General features: G+C 40.3%; 1 long non-coding RNA gene across 1 annotated transcript; it reads left to right on the top strand.

Moving 5' to 3' along the window:
* Positions 1-440: 440 nt before the first annotated feature.
* Positions 441-10,805, top strand: LOC116664333. The gene is made up of 3 exons (XR_004320811.1): positions 441-558; positions 7,525-7,583; positions 9,093-10,805. It is a non-coding gene; the product is annotated as an uncharacterized LOC116664333 (long non-coding RNA).
* The last annotated feature ends 13,649 nt before the right edge of the window (positions 10,806-24,454 follow it).

Below are 24,454 nucleotides of genomic sequence, written 5' to 3'. Positions count from 1 at the left end.
AAGAGTTTCCATTCTTGTTAAGCTCCACACTGACTAATATTTAATCAAAAGCTGAGCACAATGAGAATAACATTTGCAAGAGTCTGCAATTTGACTCAGGATTGAGTCCACATTTGCTTCCCATCCATTCACTTCCTCCCTCTATGGTCACTAGCTCTATATGCTCTCCACATCGTCTAGAAGCTGTTGAATTTAGGAGATGACAAAAGTCAGAGTCCTAGGGAGGCTGTCATGCTAACCAAACAACAACAACAGCAAAAGAACATCAGGCACAAAGACTCCGACAGGGAGTCCAGTTATGGTGGTGACTGTGTGTCAGGGTGATCCAGACAGCGAGTCATTAACATGCGGGCATGCTGTCACAGTAGTAAGTGCAATGAGTGTCCCTTGAGGAAATGCTCCAGATATCGAACTAGACCTAAGTCAACCACATGGCAAGAGTGGGGACTGATGGCAGAGCTCGGGGCTAGAGAAATAGAGTGGATAGATAATGATACTCTGGGATAAGTGTACAACTGACTCTGCCAATGGGAAGGAGAGACGTGGCTTACTTTCACGGTAACTATGCCCGAAACCTGAAGAATGGAATTGGGGACCCCCTTGCTTAACTGATTGTATATGCAGAATCCCTCCTTTTTTATCCCTTGGAATATTGGAAAACTTTCAAAAGGCAAGTAATCTTAGCACATTCCAGGTCTTTTAAGAACTGTGGATGAAAGGGACACATAAATTTCGGTTATTATTACTTACATGCAGTAATTTTTAGTTGGATTTCCCTGACACACCTTCTCCTTTGTAATATTTTTCTGGGAGTATGTTTATGTGCGAGAGTGTGTGTGTGTGTGTGTGTGAGTGGCTTTGACCCTAGGGCTCTCTTTGATTTATAGGCAGCCCTCTGAGTTACGCTGGGGTGGTTTCAGAGCCTGTTTGTTCTGGCATCCCAATAAAGCCTTACTTCCCATGGCAACGCCAGCCTACGAAGACAGGCCTAAGGGGAAACACTGCTTTTGTTGCCAGGATGAGGCAACAGCACTTTTGGGGTGCTATTTTGCTGGGTGGCATATTATTTCTCAAGCAGCCTCACTCAAAAGTAATATTCAGGGTCTAAATATTATCATGGGAAGCAGTGACTTCGGTTTTCCTCAAAGCAGCTGAGTGATTTTTTTTTTTTTTTTGAGACTTGATTTAGTTTGAGGGGTTTTCAGTTTGCTCTCTGCTCAGTGGCAAGACTGTGGGACGTGGCCTCCCTGGGGGGACCCAACATAGGCACATCCCCTTCCAAATATTCATCCCTTTGCTATTAGAGGTCAAAGCTGAATTCCAAGGTCAATTCCTGCCTGTCACTGATGCCCTCCTCTGCTCACTTCCAGAAGAAACCTGTGCTTCTCAGTCGTGGTCGCACATCACAATCCCTTGGGGAGCTTTCAAAAATACTAAAGTCCCTAACTCACCAGCAGAGACTCTGACTGGCTGGCTGTCTGGGGGCAGGGCTTGAGCAACAATAGTTTTCAAAGGTCCCTGGGGGATTTTAATGCATGACCAATATGCAGGACCACAGAGCTGGTTCAATCCCTTTGAGACCCTGAGAGGAGAAGTAAACTCCTCAAGGTCATGAAGCAAATAGGTCGTCTTTTGACCACACATGTTGACTGGTAGCTGATTAAAATGCCTGTGTAGTTAATCGTGCTATTATTTAAATCATTTTCAGGCTATTCACACAGTAAATCAGGCAGTCTATGGCAGTAGGGTACCCAAACACGGGGCGCTGACTTCCATTTCTCTCTGCACCACACCAGAATGTGCTGATTTGTCATGAAGAATATGATTTGGGATGAGGGAGGAGGGAAAAAAAGTGGAGAAGCAGACTGTTCTGCCACACCCTTCTGCCTCAAGGACATCTGACAACATGTGTCATCTATACCAGAAAGGTGACTTCTGGGTGTTTTATTGGTTTTATGACTAAGATGGCCCAGTGCTGAAAATTCTCTAGTGGGCTCTGTACTCCTACCCCTGCTTCTTGATGGCTCAGGGAGGTGTGCACAGGTCACAAAAGGTGAGTCCTTGGCAATTTTCTCAGCAAAGTACTTTATGCTCATGAGGACGTTATATCCAAGAGTGCTCAGTTTTTTGCTGTTTGTATTTGAAACCAGAAACCAGGACACATTTTATTTTCTGTTGTTGCTTCTATGTGATGTTCATTTAAAAAAAAAAAAAAAAGGAGAGAGAGTCATTTTTGGTAATGACTTGTGCCTTTCTGTGGATTTTAATGCCAGATTCAGAGTATCAGAAGAGTGAAGCAGGAAGTCCTCAAAACAAAAGATTCACATTAACACTTGTCATCTTGTTGCCTCCAGGCATGCTGTTCCCCGATTTCCACAAACACCCAACTTCACCAACAAAGGAGGGAGCTTCCCTGGAGCTTCTACCATTGTTGACATTGTCTCTGCCTCTCTTACCTGCCTCTTTTGATACTTATGTCCAAATAATCTAGATATTTCCATAGACAAAGATATGAGTACTTAAACACTTATGTCAGATTTCTATCTCACTGAAGGATAGGCCTAGAAGCACTCAGAGAAATGTAATATCAAATCTCTCCCCTTTCCCTAGCCTGCCATCTGCTCCTGTTTCACAGATGAAGTCATTGAGGCTCATTGAAGTTAAATGACTTGCCCACAGTCATACAGTAAAATTAAATAGGAAAACTAGGGTCAAAAACTAGGACTCAAAATTCCAAGTCTACAACTTCTATTCATTTCACCCTAGAAAATGAAATAAATCCTAATATAAGTTAATTAAATGTTAAGGCAAGAGTTCCAATATGCTTTCAGGGATCGTCTTCTGTGCGTAACACACATGTACTAATTCCATGTGCATAAACATCCTTGTTTGCCCCTTGCTTATCTATTCAACTAGAGGCAACAAACACTTTGGTAATCATCAGTCACTGAGAGTGTAACACAGAGAGCATGAAAGTTCAAAGGCGCATTTAACATCGTGCCCCAATACCTCTGTCACCAGGGATGTATACACACTTAGAAAAAGCAAGTGAATTCTCAAAATCACTCACGTGATAAGGGGTGTTTGCATAAAACTATGAGCAATTAACCCTGATTTATTTAGGCTTAATATTTTTTAGAATTCCATGATAAATATGGTTAATATTGTGAATACTAAGTACAACAGAAGAGAAACAGACAACTTCCAACAAAAACTGCAATAATGTGACTTGAGCGTTCTTAGTGATGTCAGACAAAGCTCTTCCCTCTGCTTGGCAGCTCTGCCGACTATCATTCAGGGCATCAGAGCAAGCTCTGCCTTTGCCTGAAGGACCCCCTTTTCCGTGAAACTGGTAAAGACCCAGCAGTTGACTGTGATCACTGAGTGGATGGAGGAGGAAAATCCTTATCAAGCCATGCTTCACCTTGGAGGGTTTTTTTTTTTTTTTGTGCCAAGTTTAAAAGGACTATGAAAGAAGGAAAACAGAGATTTAATCCCTCAGGTCCATGGAGATGTGTGAGCTTTCCCTTTTGGCTTCTCTAGATGAAAGTTATGGGAATCTCAAAAGTACAGGAAAGTGAAGTGAAGAACAAGAGAATCTATTGTGGTTAAAAATGAATACATACATAGTACACACATTAAGTGTATGGTGAATATTCCATTTCCTGAAAAGGAAAGAATCCTAGGAGAGGCCTCTGTGTAAGTATAGCTTCTTCGGAGGAAAAGGGCCACACGCAGGCACAAAGTTCCCAAAGACCAAAATAACCCAGAGACTTCACTCTCACAAGCTCACCTTACTAAGGGTAATGAGGAAATACCTCTTAATTTTCATACTAGGGGTGACTTGGACACAAAGCTCTTGAGAAAGGAAGGTAGGTGTAACCTAATTGGGGTAACTGGCTCTTCACGGAGTTTGGTTTTTTTGTTTTGTTTTGTTTTGATTTTTTTTTAAGATTTTTTAGGGGAAGAGGTAACTAGGTTAATGTATTTTTTTTTAAATGGAGGTGCTGGGGGACCCAGCTGCTGAACCCAGGACCTCTTGCATGCTAAGCACACGCTCTACCACTGAGCTGTACCCTCCCCCTTCACGGGGTTTTAAGTGGCTGCAGGGGAGAAAGTGCAGGTGACAGCAGCCCCACCCACAGTGCCTGAGCGCCCTCAGAGCTAATACTTCCCGATGAATTTTCTAGAAGGGAGAGTTCCTCAGGTGATCTGCAGAGCAGCTTGAAAGGTTGAAATATACCTACCATGCTGCTGGCTACTTTTTCCAGCACAGATGCAAATGCACTTAAGACGCCGACTGCAGGTCGGATACCCCTCACCTTTAGAAGCACTGATCCCGTCAGTTCAAGGAATTGCGTTTTGCTTTCCTGAATACTGAGAATAGGAAAAATTGGTGGTTTTCTCCCCGCTTCCAAGACCTGGAAGACTTTTTGACTCAGGAAGCCAAATTCATCTCCTTAATGTAGACGGGAAGGTGAGTGTAGGTGTTTGCTTAATGTTCGGATGACAAGCGGTGCATACCTTTCTGAGGCGAGGTCTGGGTGTACTGGGGTGTGTCCCAGAGGAAGGCAATGTTCTGAGTTTTATTTTTTATGTGTGAGCTATTCAGTTTAATTATACCCATGCTGCTAGTGCACTTTTTATTATTACTCTTATTCATTTTAATATCCACTTCCCTTGGCTAAGTGTAGAGAGAAGATTCGTTTATTATTTGAACAGATTCACATTTATGATGTCCTATTAGTGTGCAAAGCTGGAGACTCCACTGTAAACGTGCTGTAATAATAGTCAGAGAAGATGAGCTCTAATCCAGCTCCTAGCTCGGGGCACAGGAGCTTCGGAATTGCTCAGAATTTGAAGGCACTTGGCTGACATGAGGCGGGGGCGGGAGGAGGGAGTATAAAACAGGGCAGGAGTGAGGGGACTGGGGTCCAGGAGCAAGATCAGACAAATGAGACTGACAGTGCATATGTCTCTGTTCAGTTTTAAGTTGGTAAGAGAATGACAGATTATGCTTGACATCTCGAGAACAGCAGCTGTCAAAGCTGTCAGTCAGTGGGAGATTGATTCCTCTCAATTACTTGTTGAACCAAGAAGTTAAGAGACAGAAAAGATCTATGGGGCCATCCAACTCACTTCAAGTCCCACAGCATTAGCAAATTTACTCGGTAAAATCAGCATCTCGGGCCCAAGGCAGGTTTATGATTATTTTGTGCTGACATAATAGAAAAGACGACGAGGAGGAACAACATCTATTCATTCATTCCATCATTTCATTCATTTACTCCACAATCTTCCCTCCCATAGCAGTTAGCTTTGTGCCGGCCCAGGTGCTCAGTCCTGATGACACGAAGTTGTGCTAAGTGCTAAACGCTGGTCATTCAAAATGGGTAAGATTCAATCACTGTCCTCAAGGACCTCACCATCTTCTGTGTGAGTCAGATACAGGAGCCAAAGATGCAAATACACTGTGATGGGAGCACTCACTCGAAAGTGGCCCAGCTGCTGATGTGCAACAAAGAAGAATGAGGTGATCACACCTCCTTATGGGATTCAGAGAAGCCACCCCTTTCAAAGTTAAAGCTGGTAAACTGTCTCTTGGAAGAAGGGGAAGAATAAGCTTCTTATTCCTTTTTCTGACAAGGTCAGAGCCTCTCATTACCTTCAAGCCAAAAGACATAGAATAAGCACATCTCCCTTTATTATTTCAGAGTTGAAATCATCTTGGAGAAATGATCCAACTTAATTATAATCAGCTGAGAAAATTGAGGAAATCCACATTCCAGAACTCTGATCTTTCAGCTTCTGTTTCTGTAGATCCAGAGGGGATTATAAGAATCTGTATTTTTATGTAGTTCAGGAAGTAATCCTGATATGTGGCCACACTTGGGAATTACTGTCAAGCAATTATTCTTAAAATGTGCTCTCTGGACCAGCGACATCACCATAACCTGGGAACTTGTTAGGAATGAAAATTCTTGGGCCCCATCCCAGCCTCACCGGCTCAGAAATCCTGGGGCGAGGCCCAGGTCTGTTGTTTGACAAGCCTTAGATGATGCTGATGCAGTTTACAGACTCAGAACCCCTTCTCTGAGGCAGCCACCCCGCTCATTGGATGATGTTCCCATGCCATAGCTGAAGAGAGTTTACTGAATGGACTGTTTGTTTGCATAGGTGTGGGCAATTTCAGTCGAACCGACAAGGATGAAGCAGCCCAGGATTAGCACTATTTGATGTGGTTATCACCCCACGTCCAAAAGGGCACAAGGAAGGAACGACGTTACAGGGATTTGACAAGTGCTGGAGTAAGGAGGAGAATTCATGTAATGGGACCTGTCCTGTCTGATGTCAAGAGGCAGTGGTAGGAGTGGAATAAACACACAACGTGATCTCCTCTCTCACCGTCCAGTTTCTTCCCTGTGTCTTCCACTTGGCAAACCCAACAAGAAGTTGAGGGACAGCCATGCCCAGGGTGGTGAAGGCTGGGGAGATCAATTTCCCAGGGCGCAGAACAGGACAGAGCACTACAGAGGACGAATTAGGCATAGGAGTAGAAAATAAAGTATAGCCAGCACGTACCTAACCCCTCAGATTCTCTCCTCCTCCAACTCAACTGCTGGCGTTACCTTTTCTACATTTTAAGTCACTTCTACTGGGTCTATCTCCCAAATCTGTTTTGTCTACAGAAACTTTGGAGACAGGAAACTGACTATTGCTGGAGAAGAGTAACAAAGTCTTTCTTCTATTATCTGTGTCTGTGGTTTCATGTTCCACAATATGGAAGACCTCCAGCTATATGAAGATGCCCATCTCACTCCACCAATATCATTAATTCTGTGGGTTAAACAACTGCTATTTCCTTTACTGTTCCTTTTCTGACAAGGTTTGGAGTATCTTCCAGTCCAGTTACCCTGTTCACAGCCCGATTTGCCATGCTGCTCCAGTTATACAGATCTTCCTTGACTTACAGTTAGGTTACATCTGGATGAACCCATCATGAATTGGAAATATCCTAAGTGAAAAATGCATTTAACCTGCAGAACATCAGAACTCAGCTTAGCCTACCTTAATCATGTTCAGAAACTTACGTTCGCCTGATATGTGGCCACATTTGGGAATTACTGTCAAGCAATTATTGACAGTTGGGCAAAATCACCTAACACGGGATCCTATTTGATGGTGAAGTGTCAAATACATCATTTATTGAATACTGTACTGCAAGTGAAAAACCAGACGGGTAACATGGGTACAGAATAGTTATAAGCGTATTGGTTGTTTACCCTCGGGATCATGTGACTGGCTAGGCGCTGCGGCTGGGTGCCCGCTGCCCAGCGTCACAAGAATACTGGACCATGTACAGCCGGCCCGGGAAAGACCAAAATTCAAAATTCAAATAGCGGTGACTGCTGACTGATGTACTGCTTTCACACCACGGCAAAGTTGAAAAATTGTAAGGCCAACCATCATATGTCAGGGGCCATCTGCACTTATAACACTTTGTTTCTTTATATTCTCCCACAGAAATCTGCACAGACCAATCTGATTCAACGAGCATTTACCCACCACCTAATATGTGTCAGGTAATGTGCTTAAACAAAGAAGACATTTCCAAGGCCCTGCCTTAGGCTCCTCACTGCAGCATCTATACATAATGAAATGTTTCTAAATTGTGTCTTGATTCTCAGGAACTACGAAAACCTTGACTTGTATTATTTCATGTATCTTTCTAACATTCTAGAGAGGTAAAAACCAGCAACGAATATTATGTCATATTTTCCCCGGGGCCTGCAACATTCAGTTAGATGCTGTCTCTCCCCGGTCACAGTAAATGGGGGAGCAGCCCTGCGTCCCGCTGACTCTCTGCTTTGGTCAGCTACGGTTCTAACCCTGAGTTGTAGAAAGGATAAGTGTGTTTTACTTTGAGGAAGAGAAGCATTGCATGTTGCTCCCTCACATCTTTCTATAGTTTCTGGAGGCTTGGGCTTCAGTTTCTCTGCCACCAGAAAGAGAGAAGATTAATACCTACCTTCTTCACAGAGCTTGAAAATGAACTAGTATGTGTTCTGAAGAATGTCTTAAAACGTCCTTAAAATGATCTGAAAAGATGCAATTCATCATGTCAATAATGTGATGGATTCAGCATCTTAGAGCTGGAAGGCCTTTCTAGAGAAGTTTTGGTCTGATCATCTTCAAATGTTAGCACTCATCAGAATTGCCTGAAAGTCTTCAAAAACTAGATTTCAGGCCCTCTTCCCAGCAATTCTGATTTATTATGTGAAGGGTGAGGCCTGAGAATTCACTATTTCTAAAAAGGTTCCAGGTGATGCTAATGCCGCTGACCTGAGAACCATGCCTTGAGGACCATTGATCTAGTCCATCCCTGTCTTTTAAAGATGAGAGCCCTGAAGCTCAGAGTGATAAAGAAACTTGCTTAAGGAGACAGGGCCAGGACCCAAAGCTGAGTCTTCCATTTCTCATTTCAAGTTTTCCTGCACTATAAAACTGCTTCCCTCTTCTGAGTGGCCGTGGCCGTTTTGTTTAGGCTGTTCCTATCAGTTTTGTCACAGGCAGTACCAAGGCACTGTCTTCCTCACCAACCTTTCCCCAAAAGACACACGATCAGTTAAAGACTGTGCTTTTACTACACAAAAAATGGCTTCAAGATAAGTTTCCTGTCTGCCTCTTCACCAGATCTCAGCCAACAAGCCCCTCCCAAAGAGAAAACCTGGAACCAATGTTCTTTCCTTCTCTTAGCTTTAATAAAGGGCCAGTGTGACTTGGTTTACTCCTATCCAATGGCAGATGTCAGAAAACGGATTAGAAACTTTGAGAAATTCATTTACTCTCCCCATGTTTCTATTCTCTCCATCTGCAAAACGGGGTCAGCTGTATTGTACCTCATGTGCAAATCTGTGTGCTGTGAGGTTTAGCGCGTAAGTGACTGCAAACCATGTTGCAGATGGATGTGTTATGGAGGAATGCTTAATATCAAAGCGAGATGTCATTTTCTTTCACTCTGCATCTGTAGTTTGTAAAACAAATGCTTCTAAATTCACAGTATTTTTCTCACATGTACTATTTTTTTCCAGAGTGATATTTTCCCAAAGACTCATGCTGACTTAAGCTTCTGGAACCTTGTGGGTGGATCTGCTAAATTAAAGACTTGTATTTAAATTTTCTGCATAACACTGGTGGGCTGAATGCATCACAGTGACTGAGGAAAGTAGGAAAGATTTCGAGTCCTGAGGGGCATGGGTAGAACTCTGTGGGTCATGGGTCTGTGAATCCAACCAAATGTGAAGCCATTTCTCTACCAAAAGGTATAAACAGAAGCATCACTGGTACCCGGAAAAAGCCTGAACATAGTAAAATATAAGGCTAGCTAGCTATATGATAGGAGGATGGATGGATGGATGGATAGATAGATAGATAATATATTAGGACTACAATCACTTTTCAGAAATAAGGAAATAATTATGGTAAAAAGTATACAGGATTTAAGTTGCGATGATCTGGACTTCAGATCTCGTTGTATTCATTTGTGTGGAATATTCAGCATGAATCTGACTTTCAGTTTATTCATGTTTTAAAACAGGTTAATAACATCTCTCTTGCCTCCTGATAAGCCTGTTACAAGGATCAGATGAGACAGTGAGAACGCAAGCTCTTTGTCAAGTGCTGTCCATATGCAAGGTTTTCCTACTGTTAATATTCTGCATTCTTTAACTTTCCTTCATTTTCTACATGGAAAACTTGATATTTTAACATTTTGAATATCCTATGACCACATGCTGAAACTGTTTTTAAAAAGAATATAGGTGATTGCAGCTAAGGTGTGAACTGAACTCCGATATGGATATATATCTGTGTGTATGTCTGTGTGTGTACATACATGTGTGTATGTTTGTGTATGTATATGTGTAGTGTGGTTCAAAAGTTATTTCCAGACATAAAAATATTTGTGGAAGATCTTATCTGCAAATAAAGCAAGGAAAGAATGGCCTGCTTGGGGGTGGAATAGACCTGGTGGATACATCCAGAGAGAGGCTTGCCTCTCCTTATAACACAAATTCAGACCCTTTGTCCATTTTCTACAAATTCAGGATTACAAGTGTAAAGGTTAACATGTTAAGTGATGGGGCATCTTCTGTGGAGGGTCTAAGAATGTGTGTTATTGATTCCCATTAACAAGCATGGGTTTCTAACTCATGACTCAAGGCAGCCTCAGTTGCAGGTACAACCCAGTTCTGACTGTGGCTTTGCTTGCCCTTGAGTTACATATAAGTTTATGCGAGGAATTTCACTGTCATCCAGAAACATACACACACAGAAACGTTCATCTCTATTTGAGAGCTGAATCACATTAAAATAAAAATGATCTGGCAATAGTGCTCTCTGCAGTGGAGAAATTGCTGGTGATCTTGTATGCATTTATATTTACTTACAACTGATTGTAATCCCTCACATCAAGTTTTAGGAAACGGCAGATAAAGACCTGAAGAAATGCAACAGTCTTGCAGAGAACAGAGCTCCCTTGGTCTGACAAGTTCTCTTAGACTCAGTCCTCATTTACAATCTGGGGTTCATAATGCCCATCTCAAGTGTTATCAAGAGAGTTAAATGATCGAAATGTACATAAGACACCTGGCAAAAAAATACAGGCTCAAGGATGTCATTTCTTCTCTCTTTGATAAGTTTGATCAGAAGCATTCCATTTACAACTGGGAGATTCTTCCTGCTCAGAATGGTAAGACATAGTGGAGATTAGATGGAAAACAAATAATTCATCACATGTGAGTGGATTGAAGTGGCCTAGGTGGTGAAAATAAAGCTGCAGGAAAAGAGAGACTTTGTTTTCCACTAAAAGGATAATAGTGATGTCTTTTTTTTTTGTTTTGTTTTTCTTCCCAGCAAGATCTGGGTGAAAATAAAGGGAAGCACAGGTTTTTAACAATGACTGTAATATTCAAAACTATAAAAATTTTCATTTTGGAGTTTGAAACTTTTCTGTGGAAAGTCAGACATTAGTGTAAGAATCTCCAGACATACTGACTGAACAATAATGAACAATAAACAAATACAGTAAGTGATTTTTCTTTATTCAGTATTCTAATCTTCTATAGTTAATAAATAACTATATCTCACATGGACTTAAAAATTTATATATCTATATATATATAAATATATATATGTATATAACACACACACACACACACACACACACACACACACACACACAATGGAATACTACTCAGCCATAAAAAAGAATAAAATAATGCCATTTGCAGCAACATGGATGGACCTAGAGATTGTCATACAAAGTGAAGTAAGTCAGAAAGAGAAAGAAAAATACTACATGATATCACTTACATATGGAATCTAAAAAAAAGACACAAATGAACTTACTTATGAAAAAGAAACAGACTTGCAGACAGAAAACAAACTATGGTTACCGGGGGGAAAGGGGAGGGTGGAGGGATAAACTGAGTGTTTGGAATTTGCAGATACTAACTACATATGAAAAATAAACAACAAGTTTCTTCTGTATAGCACAGGGAACTGTATTCAATATCTGGTACTAAGTTTATAATGAAAAAATAATGTGAAAACAAATATACGTATGTTCATGTATGACTGAAACATAATGCTATACACCAGAAATTGACACAACATTGGAAACTGACTATACTTCAATAAAAAGAAAAGAGAATTCAGTAACACATTATTAAAATCAAATGTTTTACATAGACAAGAACCCATACAATTATTTGACTAAGGCCTTGCATATCCAAGGGATGTCTCTGGTCATAATTGTTCCCCCAAAGTGACAAATGTGTGCCAAGACTGTGACTTAGTCTTAGCAGGAGGAGGCTAAGGAGGAGGAGAGGGAGGAGCATTATTTGTTATGGTTCAAAAAAATCACAGTCTTAGAACCACTGCATCCGAACAGAAAGTCACTGGGTCCATTCAGATGCCTAGAGTCCCACTTTAACACTATCGTTTGTCTCTAAAGGCCTATACTTGAAACTCAGCCTAATGTACAAGAAGAAAGTAGAAACAGCTCCCTGGTCTACACTTATTATATGTCTTCCTTATGATTCTTCTGAGTCAAGAAATTGATTTGCCTTAAGGAACATTTTGGAACAGCAGTACCAATATATTTCAAGGTGCAAAATCCTTTTTTGCAAAATACATCTTCAGAGAAATCCCAGAATATCAAAAGGTTAAAATGGGGGTGAAGAGTTTTAGAGGGGGACCAGGTTCATCAGAGCAGAACTACACCAGCCTTTGGGACTTCTCTAGGGAGACATACATATGAAGATGCTGGTTTATGGGTGTAGCTGAAAGGACTGTAAGCAAATAAAGGGACTCTGGGAACTTCTGAAGACATTCCACCTCTATCTCTTCTTAAATTGTTTGCATCCAGGGACGGTGTAAAGGATAATTTTGTTTGTAGGGATTTTGAGAAGTTGTCAAGAATCTTTAGATGGCAGCTTGATCTGAGGACCTTTTATGAACTTAATAAATCAATATGATACAAAGCATTTTGATCACCAGGATGATATTTCTCCACTTACCCCCATTAAATGACTTTCTGGTTCTGTTTTGCTCCCTTAAGGATCTGTCTGTTTCCCCGATTCTGCATGGTAAAAATTCTCCTCTGTTGCAAGAGTTGTCTGGTGTGTTCTAGTAACCGGAGATGAGATGCCTTAAGTCCCGAGCCAGTTGCCTTTACCAGCCCTGGTGCCTTGCTCCTAGCTCTGCCCTTTTCTCCTTTCTCCTCTTTATCCATCCTCCAATTTTGTTCCCCATCACTGGATGCAGAAATGCATGCTTTTCTGTGTATATTTTTCTTTGGGATAAATCTATAAACCAGCAAAATCTAAGAAATCTCTCAATTCTTGTGGGTACTTGTTTGAGAGGAGTTCAACAATTTACCTTTGAGGTCAATAGCAAAATGATATCTTTTATCACAGGCATTTCTTTTGACAGACCTCTTGTCTTTGACAAAGATTAAATCATCCAGCCTTATAAGAACACCACTGACAATCTTTACCACCATTGTTTGCCTTTTCTGGAGGCCTATGCTATCAAAAGAAAGCACAAAAAATAATGCTTATTAAATAATGTTTGATTAATTAATTATGAAATACTCTGCTTTCTTATGATTTTGTGTGTTTTTACTCCCTAAGAACAGCAATATATTTCTCTACTTCTAATGGTGATATACTGTCTTACATACACAGTAAGTTTAATGGATTCCTAGATCCACTTTATTGAAAAAAATTACATTTCTAGCTAGCTAGCCAGCTATTTGTTTATTTATCTATAATACAAAAACAGAGTGGTTAAGATGAGATCCCATGATTTCTGTGCTAGGGGTCCAGGCAAATTATTTTAGAGTTTGTTCTTGGTAGAAGCTGCTGTCTTTCCATATCTATTAAATGAGAAGCTCAGACTTGGAGACTGAAAGTAAATTCCTTGTGGTCTTTTTATTAACCACTAGAGTTGTTCACTGAATAGTCTAGGCACATAGTATAATTGCATGTCCTTATCCTCTTCAAATAAGACATGGCTTTTTAACTAGCTTTGGCCAGTGGAGTATGATCCTATGATATATGTCACTTCCAGGCAACAGCCTTTACAAATTGTCACCTGACTCATCATGTTTCTTTCTGCTTGTCGTGGTAACTGCTGATGTCCAGGCAACATAGGCTCTCTCAGCTTGCATGTCTGAGTCAGAATGATGTGGAGAAGAACCTCCAATAAATCCACAATGGATTTGTGTTATGAATGAGAAATAACCTTTTACTGTTTAAGTCACCGGAATTTGAAAGTATTTATAAAGCAGAACAACGTACATTATCCCGCTTATACAATCATCAAAATTATTCACTCTATGACATCAGCACAGTTACGGTAACATAACATAGTTTGGTAACACCACAAGTGTGTTACCAAGTTGGTTGAACTTCCATGGAGTCCTCTTTAACCATGACTTGGCATTGGGTTGATAAGAATGAATGACAGATCCTCTACCCTCCAGGCCGTATAGAGAAGGCAGAAACTATCCCTTATAGAGAAGGTACCAAAAGCTACAAAGAAAAGCAATATGTATTCAGGACCCTAAGGCAGAAAGAGGGTGATAGGAAATTTTGGATAGGTAACAATTTTTTCCTCTCACAATGTCATGGAAGCTTCCAAGAGGATGTGACCATGGAGGAAGGCTTAAAGGATGGGTAGGATTTGGATGTACAAAGCTGGTAGAGATGGAGTCCTCAAGTATGATGTAGGGTGAACGGTCTCAAAGCAAACAAATGTACAGCATACTCCAGAAAGGTGGATATGATTGCCTCCCTGATGAAGTAAGGTATCCACTGATACCTTGGGGCTGGATTCTCAGGAGGTTAGGAGCCAACCTCTCCTTTGGGATTAGTAGCTCTGCTCCTCCAGACAAATCAAGTTCTGCTGGTTTCCGACACAGAGGCACCATCTATGTGACTCTGTCTTCCTCTTGCAGCAGAATGAGACATTTTACCCAATGTGACACAGAGCTGAGACAACTTATTTCAAACAAGTGGCTCTCTACACGTTTTTTTTTATAAAACTACATCCAAGCTCATTTAGTTTCCTTTTCATCAGTTTGCAGTGTCTAATATAGTATTCTTTTTATCTCTCAATACAAATTCCCTGAACTATTGTCTTCCAAAGCCAGAACTAAGCATGAGTATTTGCCCTCCTTTCTTTCCACCCTTCCTTCTGTCACACATTTACCGATAGTCTACTAACGCCAAGGATCATGCTTTTCCTGCAGGACTTTCTCTAGTTCTCATTACACTTAGCAGTTTCTACTTTGTGCCATGCTTAGCCTAAAGGATAATTTTCATGTTTTATTCATCTTTGTCTTTTCTTTCCATTTACTACCCCCACCCAACACAGAAATTTCTGGTATGTACTAGATATTTGCTGAATGAATGGTTTTTCCTCTTGTTTTCTTTGGCTATTCTTTTTTGCTCAAGAGTGGATACCTCCCCATTGTATCTACCCAAAGGCAGATTTGACCAGTTTTGACCACAGTGGGCACCCGGTCATCAAAGATCTTTCCTTCCCTGTGCTAACCAGGGGCCCTAGCCATCCTATTTCAGCTGTGTAAACGAAGAGTCAGACCACAAGGCTGCCAGGATATTTGTGGTTAAACCACTCGACCACCTTGGGATTGTGTTAACTCTGTGTTATGGTTTGAGGGACTGTGTGTGGGTTGGGACTGAATGAACTTAGCCTGATTATTATTACTATTTTTTTTTTTTTGAGAGGCTGTAACTGGATAGCATGCTTTAGGTTCACTTTGTGAAAATAAAGCTCACGGCTCTGAGAAATGGTTTTGTTTGCTTTCCACCAGTTTGATATAAAACTGGTGCCCATGCAAGGTGAGGGGCCATGAAGGCATTCTACTTGAAGAGGCGGCAACTTCCTTTCTGGCATCCATCTCTTTGAATGTAATCTGAAGAGTCCTTGAACTGATCAATGGTGAGAAAAGAGGAGGGAACTGACTTCTTTTAGATTGTATGTTTGCCCCAGGATATGAAGATTTCCTGTTAAAAGCAATTCTGGCGGAAAGAGTAGAGCAGGCACGTAAAAGGTTTATCTGGAATCCAGGAGTAGTTAATAGGTTCCGATTTCTCAATAATGCTTTTAGTCTCTTGGGCTCAAATTTATTGACTCAGTCTTGTTATGAAACTGGACTCTCTCTCTCCCTCTTCCTTTGACACTGTTTTCTTTTAATTGAGAAATGGTCAAAGCTACGTGTATACTATCCTTCCTATAGGAAGTGGCCAATCTGTCATTGATGGTACCTTCTGGCAGTGTGAACAGATGCACATTTAATCATCTCTCAGTTCTTCCTATAAGATGAATAACTTGATTTAGGTATCAAATTAGCCTAGTGGGACAGAGTAAGCTTATGACAAATCCTAGAAATTTTAAGCCTGGAAAAAAGATGATATCCAACCTCTTGTAAATGAAGAAAATGACATTTCAGATGGAGAAATTACCTTTCCAAGACAACATAGCTATTCAATGGCAAACCCAAGAGACATAGATTGAAAATATCCTGTATTTTCAAATGTGTCAAGGTTAGGATGGCCAAAGAAAGACTGAGTAACTGTTCTAGAGTAAAAGAAACTAAAGAAAAATGATGACTAAAGGGAACATATAATCCTCGATTAGATCTTTTTTGCAATAAAAGAAATTGTTTTATCGCAATTGGGTGGAAGGTGAATGGGGTCTGAGGATTAGATGGTCCTAGTGAATCAATGTTCATTTCTTGATTTTAATGACAGTATTATGGCTACATAGAAGAACGTCTTTGTCAGAATTACATTCTAAAATACTACCAGGGTGGTGTGGCCTCATGTAAGCAACATCCTTTCTAATGATTCTAATGAGCAGCATCTTTTCTAATGGGGAAAACTCTGTACCATTCTTGCAACATATTTAAAATTTGACATTATATTTTAAAGATAACAAAAAGAAAAAGAAAGAATAAATACTTTTTAAAAATGAATTCTTGTCTCTATGAACAACAGAGAAAGACGTGTCAAAAGACCCTTTAGGGTTACCCACCATATATGGTGGCCCTTCAAGTTCCCCTGCTTGCAACTTTTTATCAATAGCAGCTAGAGAATCAGTGTTTTTCCTCAAGATAATAATCGTGGACTTGGCCCTTTCCCCTTTTCTTCTCTTTGACATCTCTCATTCACAATGGAATAACAAGTCATTAATATATACCTTTACACAGTACTTTGAGGTAAAAAGCTATCTTATTACATTATGCCAAGACTCTTAGGTCTCTTTCCATTTAGTGCAGCCCCTCCTCACTCAGTTCTCCAGCAGAATGCTCCTCGTTCTGAATCTGATTGTCTGGGTCTAGGTGGTATCACTCAACATCTTCCTCTACCTGCTCTGTTGCCAGTGAGGGCATGAGTGATAGGACACCCATCTGTTATGTACAAAGTGGATTCAGTGGCTCCTTCTTGGTTTAGTAATCCAGTGACCAGGTATTTTCAAGTCCTACCCTGGTTCTAGCTCGGGACAGCTGCCTACTACAATATAATTTGAAGGAAGAGAAAGGAATATCTCTTCAGAATTCTTCAAATCCCTTAAAACCACTGAAGATTGATGCCTCAGTGGGAAGATAGTGATGATGATGTAGTTTTTCAATCTTTTCACTCCTCTACATAAAAACAGAGCAACAAAAGAGCAAAAGCAAAACAAACAGTTAAAAGCAAAACCCCACAAACAACATATATAATTAAACTGGGTGACAAAGCTATTCTACAAATGCCAAGATACACCAATGACCAGCCAACATATCAACCATTGAGTGGGTAAAAACGGATAGAAGCTACCTGTAAAAAGAGATGTAAAAAGAGGAAAGTCCCAAAATAGACCCTGGATATTTGCTGTAAATCACAGCAGCCCAATTTGAGAACTGCCCTGAGACTGGGAGGGGTTTATCTACTCCAATCTCAGGTGGGAGCAAGGAGCCTGCGGGAAGGCCAGGGAAGGCTGGACAGTCTAGACCCTGTTAAATCATGAACCAGCCAGGATTCCTTTCCAGAACAGAGCCTCACACAGAGGAGAAATGACAGTCAAAATCAAGCAAGGTGTTGCAGGAGAGACGGATGAATGAGAAGAGACAGATACATGTGGGAAGAGAATCAGAACCAGGAAGTCTTAGAAAGAAATCCAGTGACATTTTTTGAACACTACAAGAAAACAGCAGAGAATCTGACCAATAACCAAACATTTTGACAGCAATGCTTTCTGCCAAAAGAAAATAGGGGGAGGGAATATTTATGACACTCAAGGAAATGTAAGCCAAAGGTTTTATATCTAGCACCATTGACTTTCAAGTGGAAAAGGCAAATGTTATCAATATTTAAGAACTCAAGGAATATTTTCCCCATAAGCCCATTCTGAGAAATTGCTACAAGAATAAACTTTAGAAAGTCCAGATGAATAAAGAGACATCATCATAAGGTCCGGGGGGTTGAGTATTAAAGAACTAGTTCCTAGGAGAACAGCAGATGAGGCCTGAAGGGGAGCACATCCAGTAAGTCACAGTCACATATTCAGACAGAGTAGACAGGGCACCGCCATGAGACATGGGAAGAGAAGCGGGAAAAAACGGGCAAAATCTGCTGACTTGTCCTCAATAATTACATTGATGATGATGACATTAGTGTTGTTCTGAGACTGTTACATGCGTAATGAGTGAGAAGGAGATAACTAATTGTGCGATATGCCATTTCTATCAGCTCCTATGCCATTGAGAACTAAGATTCTCTTTCTGGAAGAAAAGAGAGAACACACATCAATACAGAAGAGGATAAGGAAAAACTCCGTAATTCTAAATTTGAATTTCAAGGGTCAGTATGATCTCATGAGGTAATTTATTTTAAATAAATGTGTACTTCCTAGTCTCTTTCCATTAAAGAAGGCTAGAAATAAAGTCCAATGAAGTAGCATGGAAGCGTACTAGTACCCATTTGTGATGCTGAAATGCCATTTCCCACTAAGAGAAACTAGGGATTTTTGGAGAAACGAGTAATTCCAGGTCTGGGGCAAGAAATGTAGAAGATACGCTTGGAGTATTTTGTCATAACAAAGAAGCTATGCCATGTCAAAATTGGGGATCAAATAACTTCAGTTCTCTAAGCATCTTCCATGGACCATATTCGGCCACTATAGGGTGACAATAAACTTCCTCCACAGGACTTGCTTAGATTACACGCAAATCTTTGTTTAGAGGCTCTTTCAGTCTCTAACCTCTCTGGTTCATAGTGATGGCTAATTTTATGGCAAGGACACCTGTTCCTTGGGATCTAAATTCTAATCCACTGCAAGCTCCCTGCATACTGGCAGCAGTGATGTCCAGCTCCTATCTACTTGGGATAGATCCAAACAGGTGTCTTAGAGGCAAAAGTCCCCTCATCACATTACAAAATGCTTTGCCATGTGGTAATATCCATTAATGAAATCCTTCTCAAATTGGCGCATGCTAGATGCCAAGATCTCTTTGAATAGGAGATTTGAAAAATCACTCTTGTTTCTTTTTGCTTCATGCATTAATAAATCAGTTAATTCATTTGATAAACTTGATTTAACACCTACCATGAGCCAGGTGCTGTGCCAGGCTTAAGAGAGAGAGAGCAAAAAGCAATACACATTTGAGTCCTAGTCTGAGACTCTTCATCCTGACCGTCAGAGGGAAGCTCAGAAGGAGAGAACTGTTTATGATGGGCAGTGCAGGGAAAGCTCTGTCATGAGTCTCATGAGAATGTAGCTTCAAAAGTGGAACTCCAGACCAGCAATTATCTCCTTGAAAGAGGCAGGAAAATGTTTTTTTATTTCCTAAGGAATCATCACCCACCTACCTACCCCCCACCCCCCACGCACAAACACACACACACACACACACACACACACACACACACAAGCACGGAGTAAACAATATGGATGGGAATTAGTTGTGCATTTTAGGCAATTTTTAAATCCTTTCACTGTGTTTGAAGATACACTAGACAAAAATCAGTATATTTAGAGCAATGTATGTGTGTCAAATTCCTGAAAATTTGCCATATTTTAATAGGCATTTGAACAACTGCCCTGCTTATTCCATATAAATGCCTTTATTCCAGCTGGATTCTCTGCTGTGTAGTCACCAGACCTTCTCCTCTGGCAATCCCAGAGCCCTCCCAGAGTAAGCCCCAATAGTTTTAATCCTTCACTCAGTTCTGATGTTTCATATATTTTAATTTTGACTCTTCATTTAAAGATGAGGATGTGAGGGATGTATGTGTTCCTGGAGCCAGGTAGATAATACATGACCAAAAAAAAAATTGTTCCTTAAGTAACGCTCAATGCATTAAGGAAGATTTTTAGGAAATAATCTTACTTTGGCTTTTTCTATAAAATTAAGTCCAGATATCTCTTTTGTTAGTTAAAATTTAATTTTACGTCATGTTTGCTTAAAATGAGGAGCACCAATCCCTTCATGCAAATTGTAAGCAAAAAAATTATCCTCCAGCATATTGTCCCTCTGCATTTTGTTACATCATGTAAAAGACATCGAAGTTTCACTCACATAAAAGCCTCCTTCGTTTTGTTTTCTTTCATGATAAAGCAAGGGCCTTGTCTGTTCTCTCTCTCTCTCTCTCTTTTTTTTTTTTTTTTTGGCAGATAGCAGTTTTTTTTTTCTTTTCACATTTAATCTGAGGTCTGTATCTTTCCTTATATTTATCCAGCCCTAGATCTTTTCACCAGGAAAGACTGTCTATATTCTTTAGAAATGGATGACCAAATGTCTAATTTTCTGTTATCTCAAGAGATTACTGATTATGGTAGCATTTTTTTCAACCAGTCAGACTTTATTTCAGTATCTATTCTAATACTGTGCGTCATATAATCAAGAAGGAACTTCTTTGTGGAATAGGCGGTCCGACTGCACCAATGAGAGTTTGTAATAGTTTAAAGCGGGTAAGACAAGACCATCCTGTTCCATGCTTGTGCTGAATTTAAGATATCATGGCAGCTTGTAGAAAATAAATGAGACCGGAAATACAGCAGGTATCTAGTGTTTGACTCACACTCCTCCTGCCACCTCTGAAAGTGCTTCTGGATGGGGTTTTTGTTTTTGTTTTTTTAAGAGATACAATTATATTTCCTTTTTCCCCCTAGTGGTAAGATTAAGGCTTTGGCTTAATAGGAAATATTGTTGCAGTTTCTTCCGCTCTCTCCTTCTTCTAACTCCTCCCGCTTCCCCTCCCCACTTCTTTCCTCTTTTTTCTCTTTCTTATTTCCATTCTTCTTTTCTTTCCATCTAAAACTTAGAGATACATTTAAATTTCTCCTTCCTTTCTTCTCTTTCTCTTTCTTCCCAAAGGTAACTACTGTTTAAGTTGAGTGTGTATTATTCTTATACATATTTGTATATTATCCTACATATATCTGCCCTTAAATAATAAGAAAGTATCATTTTGGGTGTCTTTAAAGTTGACACACTTGGTGTGACATTGTGTCTGTCTGGAGCTTGCTCCTTCGCTCGCCATTATGACTGGTTGTGTTTTCACAGTGGGTGCTTCCATTGTGACCCAAGTCTCTTTCTCAAGGTTTGGGAGGAACGCACCACACCCAAGCGGAAGTAATGATGGAATCCTGCCCTCAGTTGACTGGTCCAGGAGTGCAGTGACCAATTGGAATCAGGTGTTTCAATCTGAAACCAGAGAAATTGTCCCAGTGCCTCTGTGGTGGCAAGGCAGGGAGATGTGACCTGGGATTTGCCAGCAGTCATGTTCTAACCAAGTGAAAGGGTGATGTGAGCTGCCGGGACAGGGCAGCAATCAGAAAGAAGCCGAGAGGAGAGGTGGAGAGGGTACTGACGGAACTCAGATCCTTGGTTCCAAACATCTGTCAGGCTGTCTGCTTCTCCCAGAGTTTATGAGAGCAATACGTGCTTCTTTTTATCCTACTTGACTTGTGTTGAGTTTCTGTTACTAGCAATCAGTAATCAACTATTGACTAATAAACAATATACATTTTTTCTTTTACTAGAGGAGAGAGAGGGCTGCTATTTGTTGAGGACCTACTATGTGCTGGTCATTGTATAATGAACTATATGTATTATCTCAATCAATCCTAATAGCAGTGCTAGGAGGTAAATATTATTATTTAAAATTAAGGAATTTATAGCTGAGAAGCTGAGATGCAGAGAACATAAATCATCTGATTAAGTGAGATAGCTAATACATGCCAGAGCCAGGATTCACATCCAGGTTCTTCTGACTTTGGAATCTGTGCTGTTTTGCTGTTCTCCATTATACCACACTAATCAGAAGGTAAACCAATACCAAATGCAAAATTACTGAGTAAAGCCATGTGATTTAGTGGAAACACGTCACTTGATCAGGAAATTGAGTCCCAGCTCTTCCTGTTCATGTGACATTGGACAAGCAAAGCTCTTCTTTGATTACCTTCCTTCATCCATAGCAGTTTATCTTGGGCACAGTATGTGTCGTATATCTACCATCCGATGTACACAAACTCTATTTTCCAAGTGTGGCATGGATATCTAGAGAGCTTCCCATAAGCCCTGGCTCTGCATCCAGGGTCACACATTTGCATTACAGTGGGGGAGGGTTAATATTTTTGTTTATCTGTACCTGAGAACAAAGATAAATTAAAGGACCTATTCGGGGATTCAGCCCCCAAAATCAAACCCACCACTGACACAGGACACAATTCTTAATTCATAAAAATCTACTGAAAATATTAGCTATCGGTTAGTAGTGGGCTTTAAAAACCTATGTTTACTAAAGTCCCTTTGGTGTCAATAGGATAATATCAATCAAACTTTGTTAACTTACATCAAAAGTAATGCAATAGTGCTCCTTTATGAAATTATACAGTCTGATTTTGTTCATATTTTATAGATTAAAATAGACTTTCTAATCATAAACTCCAGTGGCAGATTGTGAGGCAAAATTTAACCTTTAGTCAAGGTTTGGTCCCATCCAAAAACATGAGAAATGTCTTAAAGTATTTTTAAACTCTTAAAAAAAGTTACGCTAACTGAAAAGAAAAATATTTTTTACTAAGAACTGCTGTTTATCTGAGTACTTTTAGGTGTAGTCAGGTTTTTCACACATCCCACATTCACCTAGAATTTAGGGCTGAATATTAATATTTCTTCTTTTTATTCCTACTATAAATACTGTATTTTGGGATTTTTGGATTGGATGAGCTTTTATAGTTTCTTTTATACCCATTTAAATATTTAAGATCCTGTCAGATCTTCTCCTGACATGATGATGTTGACACATACAAGGCTGCATGAAGAACAAAAGCAAAAAGGAGGTTCAATTCGGTCACACAACTGGCTGGCTGCTTATTGTGAAAACCGATGCAGTGATTAAACTTGCAAATCTAACTTCTCTCTCTTCCCAGGTTTATTAAAAAACGAAACAAAACAAAACAAAGACTGTGTTCTTAAATGCCTACCACTTTCTACAAGAAAACAATATTTTAGGTCAGAATTGTTACTCCTCTTTCCTTATATGTAAAAAATCAATAGAATCTCACATGCTAGGACATGTCACCCTCAACCTATTGGGCCACACACACAAAAATAAACCCATGGTATTTTAATTCATGACATTTTCTTCCATAGCTATATGAATTCTCAAGGTTTTTTTACTGGAGAGTCTTCTGCTGTCCAGATTCCTATTGCTGGCTGGAGATGCCCACCAATGCTACAGATAGAACATTGCAGTCCCACGGGTTCCTATTGAAGTTGAGGACAGTCACCAGTCAGATCCTTTCAACTATAACTTACTTAATGATAATGAACAGTAACCTGCCTTCACCGATCAAGCTCACTTTAATGTTTTCACAAAAACTTGCATGTCCTCCAAGGATCATGTAGCCTAAACAATAGGATGTTTGCCCAAGTTGCTTTTCAGGGACTTGGAGTCAGCTTTGTCTAGTTGGAGCTCGAGCCAGGTAAGACTGGTTGAGACCACCAACCCTCCGGCTGGGCATGCGTGACTTTTGATGGCACAGGGCTGGAAACTCCACCCTCAGAACACGCGGGGGCAGCCCTTTCACCCCATGAAGAAGCCTGTAGCTTAGTTGTGTCTGTCGCGCCTGCACAGGACTTCCACTACCCCACCTTTCCCTGACCTTCAGTCACCTTTCCCCACACTCCCTATACCTCAGCTTTGTCCTAAATGCCAAGATCCCCTCATCTTGAGGGAGATGGATTTGAGATTTGTTCTCCCATCTCCTTGCTTGGCTACCTTGTGAATAAACCTCTTCTCTACTGCAAGCCTTGGTGTCTCAGTGTTTGTGCTGCTGTGTGTCAGGCAAACAAATCTAGTTTGGTGACACTGTCAGTGCCTTTTAATTCATTCTCATTTTCCATTGTGAATATTTTTCAGAAGAGAAACTCCAGAAGGGATGATGCGAGAATTGGCGTGGCTGACTAAAATCTGAGGAGACAAAACATTTAAAACTTGGTTTTTCCACCATTTTTATTCTATGTCTCCGAGAATGATACTTCTAAGAGCGTTCTCTAGGTACAGTCTTGGAAACTAGTAATTTCCTCACCTGAAATGTATTTCTCTGGTTATAAGACTTCAAAGAAAGGATGCATTTCTGGAGTGGAGAAACTTCTGGGCCACTGCTGCGTTTCTATAAGCCCTCCAGCCCTCCCATATTCCTTGCTCTTTAGCTTTCAGACTCTTCTCAGTCTCTGGGCATCTTCTTCCTCCTTCTCTGCTTGCTTCTTAAAATGTTCTCAAATGTTCTGTCTGTAGCCATTTGCTCAGTCTGCACACAAATTCAAATTTCCCGTGAGTTCTATGTATTGTTGATTCCAATATCTCTATTT

Source organism: Camelus ferus, chromosome 1 (assembly GCF_009834535.1).
Source record: "Camelus ferus isolate YT-003-E chromosome 1, BCGSAC_Cfer_1.0, whole genome shotgun sequence".
Classification (NCBI taxonomy): Eukaryota; Metazoa; Chordata; class Mammalia; order Artiodactyla; family Camelidae; genus Camelus; species Camelus ferus.
This window is presented reverse-complemented; position numbering and strand designations above follow the sequence as displayed.